The sequence below is a fragment of the Ovis aries genome, chromosome X (genome assembly GCF_016772045.2).
Source record: "Ovis aries strain OAR_USU_Benz2616 breed Rambouillet chromosome X, ARS-UI_Ramb_v3.0, whole genome shotgun sequence".
NCBI lineage: Eukaryota > Metazoa > Chordata > Mammalia > Artiodactyla > Bovidae > Ovis > Ovis aries.
Window position 1 is genome coordinate 26,125,209 of NC_056080.1, and position 11,839 is coordinate 26,137,047.

General features: G+C 37.0%; 1 non-coding gene across 1 annotated transcript; it reads left to right on the top strand.

Annotated features, from left to right (window-relative positions):
- The first annotated feature begins 10,889 nt into the window (after window positions 1-10,889).
- Window positions 10,890-10,961, top strand: TRNAC-ACA (transfer RNA cysteine (anticodon ACA)). Its single transcript has one exon. It is a non-coding gene; the product is annotated as a tRNA-Cys (tRNA).
- The last annotated feature ends 878 nt before the right edge of the window (window positions 10,962-11,839 follow it).

Sequence of the window (11,839 nt, forward strand, 5' to 3'; positions counted from 1 at the left end):
CCTGTCTTCAATCTTTCCCAGCATCAGGGTCTTTTCCAATGAGTCAGTTCTTCCCATCAGGTGGCCAAAGTATTGGAGTTTCAGCTTCAGCATCAGTCCTTCCAATGAACATCCAAGACTAATCTACTTTAGGATGGACTGGTTGAATCTCCTGTAGTTCAAGGGACTTTCAAGAGTGTTCTCCAACACCACAGCTCAAAAGCATCAATTCTTCGGTGCTGAGTTTTCTTTATAGTCCAACTCTCACATCCATACATGACCACTGGAAAAAACACAGCCTTGACTAGATGGACCTTTGTTGGCAAAGTAATGTCTCTGCTTTTTAACATGCTGTCTAGGTTGGTCATAACTTTCCTTCCAAGGAGTAAGCGTCTTTTCATTTCATGGCTGCAATTATCATCTGCAGTGATTCTGGAGCCCAGAAAAATAAAGTCAGCCACTGTTTCCACTGTTTCCCCATCTATTTGCCATGAAACTATTTTAGATACCTCATATAAGTAGACTCATGAACTATTATTTGGCCTTCTGTGACTGGCTTATTTCATTTAGCATAATGTCCTCCAGGTTCATTCAAGTGGTCGTATATTACAGGATTGCCTTCTTTTTAATGCCTGAATAATATTCCATTCTATGTGTAGGTCTTATTTTTAAATTTATGCATGTATGCATTTATTCATTTTATATTGCTATATAGTTGACATACAAATTATGCCAGTCAAATGTAATCATTTGACATTTGCACACATTATGAAATGATCACCATGATAAATATAGTAATCATCTGTCTCCATATGAATTTATTATAATATCATTAACCATATTCCTTGTGATGTATATTACAGTCCTATGGCTTATTTATTTTATAACTAGAGGTTTGTTCTTAATCCCCTTCACCTGTCTCACCTTCCCTACCCAGCCCCCTCTTCCGGCAACCATCCATTTGTTCTCTGTATCTTTGAATCTGTTTTCACATTGTTTTGTTTGTTTTTTTAAGTTCCACATATGAGTGAAATCACATGATATTTGACTTTGACTTATTTCACTTAGTATAATACCCACTAGATCTATCCAAGTAACCACAAATGGCAAGATTTCTTTTCTTTTCTTTTTAAATGGCTGAGTGATATTCCATGGTGTATGTGTGAGTGTGAGTGTGTGTGTATGTGTATATATAGATCACATCCTTGAGAATAAGTGTATGATTTTGCACATTTTCTTAGAGGTGATGATGCACTATGATGAAATGAAGAGTCTTTCAATCTGGTTTGCTGAATGCATACAATGAGGAAAACCCCCAGATGACCCATATTGGCCACATAACATGAGTAAGAATTAAAGTTTGTTATGTTAAGTCATAAATATTTAAGGGTTGTTACTGCAGCATAACCTGGATAAAATGACAGATTAAGAAAATGCATAAGAAGTATGTTGAACCAACTCCATTAAAATAATCAAGGCCATATAGAAAGTTTTCTTTCTAACAAATCAGCAAAAAAATAGGGAACATCAAAGCACTAGAAACTTGGAAAAATTTATGAAAAACAATCTGCAAAGAAATGCATTGCCTTAATTTCATAATACCAAGAAAAACAGAAGGACTGAGGAATAGAAACCATTATGTCCACACTAACATTGCCTTGCTCAAAGGGGTATAAAGTCAAAGACAAAGAAAAGTCGTACAATATATGAGGGGTTCCATCTAATTTCCATCTATGTGTTTGGGAACAGGCCCTGGTCCTAAAGCCTACAAAAAGTGTTGAACCAATAATGGGAGGCTTAAACTTATGGTTGTATATTCAGCTGTACTAGGGAATGGACATTGTCTACCTAGATTTCTCTATGTATTCTATATGGAAAAGGAATTCTTATCACAATGAATGAGCTATTAGCTAAAAATTCTTTCAATCTAGCTCTCAGGTTATTATATAATGTTAGATCACTAACCTGATCAAAGAACTAGAAATTAAATTACAAGCTCATAGTTTTAAATATACATAGATGGATGGATAGCTGCATGGATAGATGGAAAGACAGGCAGGTAGGTAGGAAGAAACATAGGTATTTAGTAGATAAAAAAACAGACATAAATATTAATAGATATAACATAGACATATGACTTAATAATATCTACTGAGAGAACCCAGAAGCAATAAGCTTCTAGAGAACTAGGTAGCAGTAAGCATACTTAGAGTAGTAGCAATGACCACATTTAGGGCCAGATCTTGGTTCCTTAAGGGCTTCCTTGGTGGCTCAGCGGTAAGGAATCTGCCTGCCAATGCAGGAGACATGGGTTCAATCCCTGGGTCAGGAAGAGCCCCTGGAGGAGGAAATGGCAACCCACTCCAGTATTCTTGCCTGAAAAAAATCCCATGGACAGAGGAGCTTGGTAGGTTACAGTCATGGACTCGCAAAGAGTCAGACACGACTGAGCGGCTGAGCATACACACACACTTGGTTCCTAAAAATCATCATCAATTAAGAAGAGTAAGGTTTCCTTAACTGAATGGCTGATTGCAAGGCTAGGAATGGCAAAGTAAAAATGAGCCTGGAATATCCTGTTGTGCCATAAAGTAAAAGATTGCTCAGAGAATTGATAAGAACTTGTCAAAGGAACACAGCCACCAACTTGAAGGCACTTACACTAGCCAAATCTGGGACACTTTGAGAATTCATATAAATAATGATAGCAGTGAACTATAATTCACAGAGGAAAATAAGAATCCAAGAGTTTTTAAAAATAGTTAAATAAATAAATAACTGAAAAGAGTTATTTGGCAGCTATCATAGCAGTACTTATCTCAGTCAAGATTTATCAGTGGATGTTAAAATCAGGATGAACCTGTTATGGGAAAAATGTATTAATACTTTATATAGTCTTAATATTTTATTATTTATAAAATATCTACTTTATGATAAGAAACCTAATACATGTCACTTTTATTAAATCATTAATGTTAATTTTGTCACTAGTGGGCAAATATGCACCATGTGCTTCATGCTGAAGAATACATCACTTTATATTTTTGCCAAAAATGAACAAGCTCAATCTAAGCAAGAGGAAACCCAAACTGAAGGGCATTCTGGAAAATATATGATTTATATTCCTCAAAAATGTCAACATATTTGAGACGGTTGGAGGAAGTTTGCATTAAGAGAATGTGGCCGCCCGGTGACCTGAAAGCTGAACCCGGGTAATTAGAACCACCCCCACCCCCATCTTTGGAATGTTCTGCCCACTGTGGGAACCATTTTCAAGGACATAGACTTAAAAGAGCAACGTGTCGTTGAGACCATCCAGACAGCATACATGACTGAAATCTGTTAAGACCTCTATATAGACTTAAGATTCTGGTGGTTGGGCTATTGCAGCACCCAAGACAAGCCTCCTACATAATCACTTCGCTGCTTAAACCTGCCACCTACCGAGGTGGAGGTGAAGTGCCTGTCTCTTTCTTCATCTCTCCTTGCCCTCCGTGTACTGGGACAAGTTTCAGATTTTACCCAGAAAACTGTCATGGTTTCGAACCAAAAGAGGTAGAGCAATTGAATTAAAATTGTAATCCAGGATTGGATTCTAGACCAGATTTGATTTTCTATAATGGACAGTTCAGTTCAGTTCAGTTGCTCAGTAATCTCTGACTCAGATTTCTGATCCCATGGACTGCAGTATGCCAGGTTTCCCGGTCCATCATCAACTCCCAGAGTTTACTCAAACTCATGCCCACTGAGTCAGTGATACCATCCAACCACCTCATCCTCGGTCTCCTCCTGCCTTCAATCTTTCCCAGCATCAGGGTCTTTTCCAAAGAGTCAGCTATTTGCATCAGGTGGCCAAAGCATTGGAGTTTCAGCTTCAACATCAATATTCAGGACTGACTTCCTTTAGGATGGACTGGTTGGATCTCCTTGCTGTCCAAGGGACTCTCAAGAATCTTCTCCAACACCACAGTTCAAAAGCATCAATTCTTCGGCGCTCAGCTTTCCTTATATCCCAACTCTCACAACCATACATGACTACTAGAAAAACGACAGCCTTGACTAGATGGACCTTTGTTGGCAAAGTAATGTCTCTGCTTTTTAATATGCTGTCTAGGTTGATCATAGCTTTTCTTCAAAGGAGTAAGTGTCTTTTAATTTCATGGCTTCAGTCACCATCTGCAGTGATTTTGGAGCCATGAACTTTGTTTTCTGAATGTTGAGTTTTAAGCCAACTTTTTCATTCTCCTCTTTCACTTTCATCAAGAGGCTCTTTAGTTCTTCTTCATTTTCTGCCATAAGGGTGGTGTCATTTGCATATCTGAGGTTATTGATATTTCTCCCGGCAATCTTGATTCCAGCTTGTGTTTCTTCCAGCCCAGCGTTTCTCATGATGTACTCTGCATATAAGTTAAGTAAGCAGGGTGACAATATACAGCCTTGACGTACTCCTTTTCCTATTTGGAACCAGTCTGTTGTTCCATTCTCTTTCTAAGTGTTGCTTCCTGGCCTGCATACAGATTTCTCAAGAGGCAGGTCAGGTGGTCTGGTATTCCCATCTCTTGAAGAGTTTTCTGCAGTTTATTGTGATCCACAGTCAAAGGCTTTGGTGTAGTAAATAAAGCAAAAATAAATATTTTTCTGGAACTCTATTGCTTTTTCTATGACCCAACAGATGTTGGCAATTTGATCTTTGGTTCCTCTGTCTTTTCGAAAGCCAGCTTGAACATCTGGAAGTTCACAGTTCATGCAATTCTGAAGCTTGGCTTGGAGAATTTTGAGCATTACTCTACTAGTGTGTGAGATGAGTGCAATTGGGCGGTAGTTTGAGCTTTCTTTGGCATTGCCTTTCTTTGGGATTGGAATGAAAACTGACCTTTTCCAGTCCCGTAGCCACAGATGAGTTTTCCAAATTTGCTGGTATATTGAGTGCAGCACTTTCACAGCATCATCTTTCAGGATTTGAAATAGCTCAACTCGAATTCCGTCACCTTCACTAGCTTTGTTCATAGTAATGCTTCCTAAGGCCCACTTGACTTCACATTCCAGGATGTCTGGCTCTAGGTGAGTGATCACACCATCGAGATTATCTGCATTGTGAAGATCTTTTTGTACAGTTCTTTTGTGTATTCTTGCCACCTCTTCTTAATATCTTCTGCTTCTATTAGATCCATACCATTTCTGTCCTTTATTGTGCCCATCTTTGCATGAAATGTTCCCTTGGTATCTCTACTTGTCTTGAAGAGATCTCTAGTTCTATTGTTTTCCTGTACTTCTTTGCACTGATCACTGAGGAAGGTGTTCTTATCTCTCCTTACTATTGTTTGGAACTTTGCATTCAGATGGGTATATCTTCCCTTTTCTCTTTTGCTTTTCACTTCTCTTCTTTTCACAGCCATTTCTAAGGCCTCTTCGATAACCATTTTGCTTTTTTGCATTTCTTTTTCTTAGGGATGGTATTGCTCACTGTCTCCTGTACAATGTCACAAACCTCCATCATAGTTCATCAAGCACTCTATCAGATCTAGTCCCTTAAATCTATTTCTCACTTCCACTGTATAATCATTAGGGATTTGATTTAGGTCATACCTGAATGGTCTAGTGGTTTTCCCTATTTTCTTCAATTTAAATCTGAATTTGGCAGTCAAGAGTTCACTATCTGAGCCACAGTCAGCTCCCGGTCTTGTTTTTGCTGACTGTATAGAGCTTCTCCATCTTTGGCTGAAAAGAATATAATCAATCTGATTTCGGTGTTGTCCATCTGTAGAGTCTTCTCTTGTGTTGTTGGAAGAAGGTGTTTGCTATGACCAGTGCGTTTTCTTGGCAGAAGTCTATTAGCCTTTGCCCTGCTCCATTCTGTACTCCAAGCCCAAATTTGCCTGTTATTCCAGGTGTTTCTTGACTTCCTACTTTTGCATTCCAGTCCCCTATAATGAAAAGGAAATCTTTTGGGGGTATTAGTTCTAAAAGGTCTTGTAGGTCTTCATAGAACCATTCCACTTCAGCTTCTTCAGCATTACTGGTCGAGGCATAGACTTGGATTACCGTGATAATGAATGGTTTGCCTTGCAAACGAACAGTGATCATTCTGTCGTTTTTGAGATTGCACCCAAGTACTGCATTTTGGACTCTTTTGTGGACTATGATGGCTACTCCATTTCTTCTAAGGGATTCTTGTCCACAGTAGTAGATATAATGGTCATCTGAATTAAATTCACCCATTCCAGTTTGTTTTAGTTTGTTGATTCCTAAAATGTATAATGGACACTAAGTGGTAATTGGCATAATTTGTTTAAAGGTTTTTTTTTTTTAATTATTAATGTTAATATCTTGAGTGTGAGAAATTTACTACAGTTATATAAAAGAATGCTTTTTTGGGGGGGGGGGACATACTGTAAGTATTTAAAAGCATTATAACTGCAACTGATTCAAATGTTTGAGGAAAAATACAGTTGACCCTTGAACAAAGTGGGTTTGATATGTGAGGGTTCACTTATACTTGGATATTTTTCAGTAGTAAATACCATAATACTAAATGTCTGTGGTTGGCTGAATCTAGGTATATGAATAAAGTATAAATTATATGCAGATTAATTCTCACATTGTTCAAGGGTCTACTGTATGTAGATACACATATATATACATACACGCTTACAGATAAGCAGAAAATAAAAAAAAACAATGTTTTGAAATTTTAACATTTGGTAGAGCTTTACACTATTTTTTGCTCTAAGCCTGAAATTATACAAGAAGAAAAGGAAAAAAAAAAAAACAAAAAACGGCAAGGTCAAAATTTTCTTTCATGCTCTCATTTTATTTGAGTGCTATTTTATTTGACGTTGCTCACCACTCCTCTTGAACACTCCTATTCCCTGAATTACATGATTCTGAATTTTTTGATGTTAGATGCACGTCTTTAGATTGTTATGAAAACACTGCTTTTCCCTATTGTTTCTGGTCTTTTTGTTCTAGACATCCTTAACTAGTAGCATCTAGTTCTATGGCTTACACTTCGACTTTGGAAGTTAAAGAGTTCCAAATTTATATCTCAAGCCTAGTTTTTCCCTGGTATTCTTTGCTTCTTTAACCAATTACTCACTGAGTGCATTCATCCTAATTTCCTATAGGCAACTCATTCAAAAAATGTTCAAAACTATATATGTTTTCTCTTGAAACCCAATTGCTGCTTCTGTGTTTCCATACTTATTAATTGCATCAGTCACCCGAACATCTTAAATCATATTCACCAAGTTATATACTGAAAACACACTAATCTCTCTTGTCCCCATTCAAACTGACATTCATTCATTCAACAAATATTTATTTTCTATGTGTTAAGCACTGGGACTAGAACACTGAAAAAGATGCATATAGCCTAGTTTTGATTAAGCTTGTTTTCTAATGGGAAAAGTAGGACAATTAAGTGCAAGTCCTCTTTACTAGGTAAAGAAATTTGTATTACTAAGTATCATACAGATTCAGTATACAAAATCTGAAAAAAGATAAATTAAATCACCTCTATCCCACTGCCATCTTATATTGGGACATTTACTGTCATTAATGTGATCCCTTGAAAAAGCATCTGGATCATGACTCACCACTCCTCTGGTTAACATTCCTCAGTAACCCTCCAGTGGCAACTGGATCACCTCTAAACACCTTGATATGGCTTCACGTTACTTTACACACGCTGGCCTTTGCTTACCCAAAGTTTTTTTCACTTGTTTGTCCTACTCTCACTACCCCAACCTTCCTCACATTTTTTCTAGAGTCATCTTGAATAACTTGACTTTGCCAGTGTGTATTTGTTAGTTGCTCAGTCGTGTCCAACTCTTTGTGACCCCATGGATTGTAGCCTGCCAGACTCCTCTGCCCATGGGATTCTCTAGGCAAGAATACTGGAGTGGGTAGCCATTCCCTGCTCTAGGGAATCTTCCTGACTCAGGGATCCAACCCGGGGCTCCTGCATTGCAGAAGGATTCTTTACTGTCTGAGCCACCAGGGAAGATTTTGCCAGAGTGCTATATTACATTCTTTCATACTCTGCTGGAATGCCATTGGACCTGGTGCATACTTCCAATGCGAAATGTCACCTAATTGGAGATTTTTATTTATGTCTTTCTTTACTGAGCTGTTGAAGTTAGAAAAGACCTATTGATCCTTAAGTTACCAGTACTTACCATACTTGATGTATAGTAGATATCCACAATATTTACTGAAATAATTAAATTAATGTATAAGAGATAATACAGTCATATGTATTATCTCTCAGAGTATAGAATAAACAAAACATTTTCTGAATTTTAAGAATTTAGTCATTGCAAGTTGTTATTACCAATAATTACATTGTCTTGAGGGGACAAATGTAATTAGTGATGTCCAATGTCACATAATTTGAAAAAATGTACTCTTATTCAACTTTTAAATTCTTAATAATTAGACATTTTATTTATTTCTTCAGAAAAACCAGACTCAATAAACACATAAATCAATATATTAATTACTTGTGTTTTTAAACTCTCAGTTTTGACCAATGTACTTGAAGTTTGGCCCTAGGCCAAGACAATTTTGAAGGTGAGATAGGCTTCTGGTGTTCTTTTGGAATGGGTGTTTACTTCTTGAAACTGAGTTAAAATATAGCACCTTGACCTTCCTTAATTTTTCCATATAGAGTAGAAGATAAAAATCCCACTGATGGAATCACTTCTAAGGAAGAAGGAGGAGTACAGACCATAATATCTTTCTTTGTTATATTTTGCAATGAAAATAAACTGTTGGGAGTCTGCTCATGCTTTTATTCCTGTAAGTACTTAGGAATAAAAACAACAATTATTTTTTGCCTTTCTCATTTGATAGGTGCATATTAAACTTAATATCTTTATTAAACTTATTGTTACACCTTTCCTAAATAATCATTACTTTAAAAACATTTTATTTACCTGTAGAGGTGTCTATAGATGAAATTCAGTGTGATAATTTGTATAGTTGGTATATTTAAAACATTGAGTGTGTTTTTGCTCAATGTACAAAGAATTTACAGTAGAGCAGAAACTTATAAAAGTCAAAACAGAAAGGTAAAGAGAATTGGTTAGAGGTCTTCTTGTTGATATGGAAAAGTAAGGAGTATGCAATATAATAAAAATAAAGGCTTTGGTTTTTGTTATTCCAGGTTGTTTATCCTCTTCGGTAATTATAGTTCAAACAACGAATGGCAAAAGTATCTTTGAACTATGAAATTGTGGTAGTAAATCATCTGGATAGCACTGAATTTTATAGCCTATGGGGGATTTAAGTTAAATGCTTAAGACAGAATATGTCAAAGACTTTCAAGTTTTAAAGTTAATCAATTTGCTTAAAACAATACAGCAAACTAAATTTTATTGCTTAAATTTTCTTTTAGCAATTACAAACTACTTACATCTTTCTAGACTCTGTCAACTTCTCATAATCTAGTAAAGCAGAGCAACATACAAACACCAAAATGCAATGAGAGATTGGAAAGAATGGCATAGGTTAGTCTGTACATGTGTGCACATGCACACTCACATTCTCAAAAGTGCATCTGGGATGGTTTTACAGAGAAGGCAATATTTTATGTGCATGTTAAAGAGTGCACAGCAGTTTGTGAGACAGAGATTGGAAGAAGTGTGCTTCAACTCACACAAAGACGCTAAGTTATGAATGAGCATGGTATAGTGAGCAATTAGTGAGAAATTTGTTATATACCACTGAAAACATTTTATGTTATCCATTATTCTCAAAAGAATGTTTTCCCAATATCATTTCACCAAGTGATCCTTTCTTCAGATGCAGTATTTGGAAAACCCATTTGTAAACAAATTATCCCAGATAATCTAAGAAACAGATGCTTTGTTAGATTAGTCTGCAGAGAACTCCCTTCCACCCTCAACTCCTTCAGGTGATTTCTGATGAGATGCAGAGAAATCCCTAGAGATCACCACCCCAGCACAGTTTGAAGTTCATTTCCCTAGGTTGTCTGGCTAATATTATTTGTATGCTGATTTCCCTCTAGTTTACATGTTTGTCACCTTTAGTTTACATGTTTGTCAGATTCCAAGCTGAGACATCAAACAGTTTTATTTTCTAATTGCCTGTACATCACTGCAGAGTTTTGCTACCACAGCTATTTGCAGCCTAGCTTACACTTAGCTATATCAGGCAGAATGGGTGAGGTTATACTGTTATAACAAACAAACCCCAAGCCTTAGCGGCTTAAGACAACAAAATTTATTTTTCACACATGCTGTATGACACAGGGACTTAAAGACTCTGCTCACAGTAAACATTCAGGAACCCTGAATGATTAAACCACTTTCTCAACAACTTCTTCCATGACAGTCTTGACAGAGAGAAGAGAATTTACCTCTTAACTCTGCCACAGAAGAGGTATATTTCATTTCCATTTCACATTTTCTTGGCCAGATGAATCCATGAATCTATGACAAACTTAACCGGTGTCAGGGAAATGTAATTCTAACATGTACCTGAAGGTACAGAAATGCTTAGCAAACTGCACTAATGACTTCTACACTACCCATGTCTACTCTTCCAACTGATGAACTTCTTTCTTAATTATAAGTGTATTTAATTTATATATTTTTTTGGTATCTGTGTGATTAAAAAGAAGTTCATGCCTCTCTCTGAAAAACGAGCTTCAGAATTTGATAGATAGCTAAATAAGCAACTTGGTCTTGGTCATGACTTTAAAATCAGACTATGACTATGGCAGATGATGGCTGGACAGCAGAAAAAGAATCCAGTATAATCAGAAGGAACATAGTATAAGGAGCAAAAATTAGAAGAAGAGACAGTGTAACACTGGTGCCTTTTTATCAGTGATGTACTTCCTAGTGTGTCTTATTTAGCACCAGGTTACTGAATGCTATAGGACTTCCCTGGTGGCTCAGATGGTAAAGCATCTGCCTACAATGCAGGAGACCCAGGTTCGATTCCTGGGTTGGGAAGATCCTCTGGAGAAGGAAATGGCAATCCACTCCAGTACTCTTGCCTGCACAATCCCATGGATGGAGGAGTGTTGTAGGCTACAGTCCATGGGGTCGCAAAGAGTCGGACACGACTGAGCAACTTCAAAAAAAAAAAAAACTGAATGCTATATACATTTGGTTTCATCTATTTTAACTATATTCCCCTAACAATACCTGAAGCTGACCCTTGCAATATTTATTTGAAAATAAAATCATTAAAAGTTTTGTTGAGAGAATCCTTATTTTGTGTGTGCATATGTCTGTCTGTGTATATACACATGCATATACTTAAGGAGTAAAAGTGAAAGTGTTAGTCGCTCAGTCATGTCTGACTCCTTGTGACCCCCATGGACTATAGCCCGCCAGGCTCCTCTGTCCACGGGATTCTCCAGGCAAGAATACTGGAGTGAGTTGCCATTTACTTCTCCAGGGGATCGGCCTGACCCAGGGATTGAATCCGGGTCTCCTGCACTGCAGGCAGATTCTTTATGGTCTGAGCCACCAAAGTTAGTCATAATTAAGTGCAGAAAATTATACGATATGTATCTGGTGTAAGGCTTGAACAAAATCATTTTTTGGTTTTGTTTTCTGTTTCTTAATGGGATGTTGATAGCTGCCTTATCCAAAAGGCATTATAGAGTCTTTATCTAGGTTGAGGTCTCAGTCTTCAATTGAGGTCTGTATCTCTCACCTGTTGTAACTTCTATGTTCCACATTTTATCATGCTGTGCTAGTTGCTTGAGGCTATCAGAAATGTTAATTGTGGTAATTTGTCAGTGTCCTTCTGCTTGCAGTTGCTTTCATTTCAGTCCTTAAATCTCTCTTCCCGGATGTAGAATTAATCAACTGTACTATTA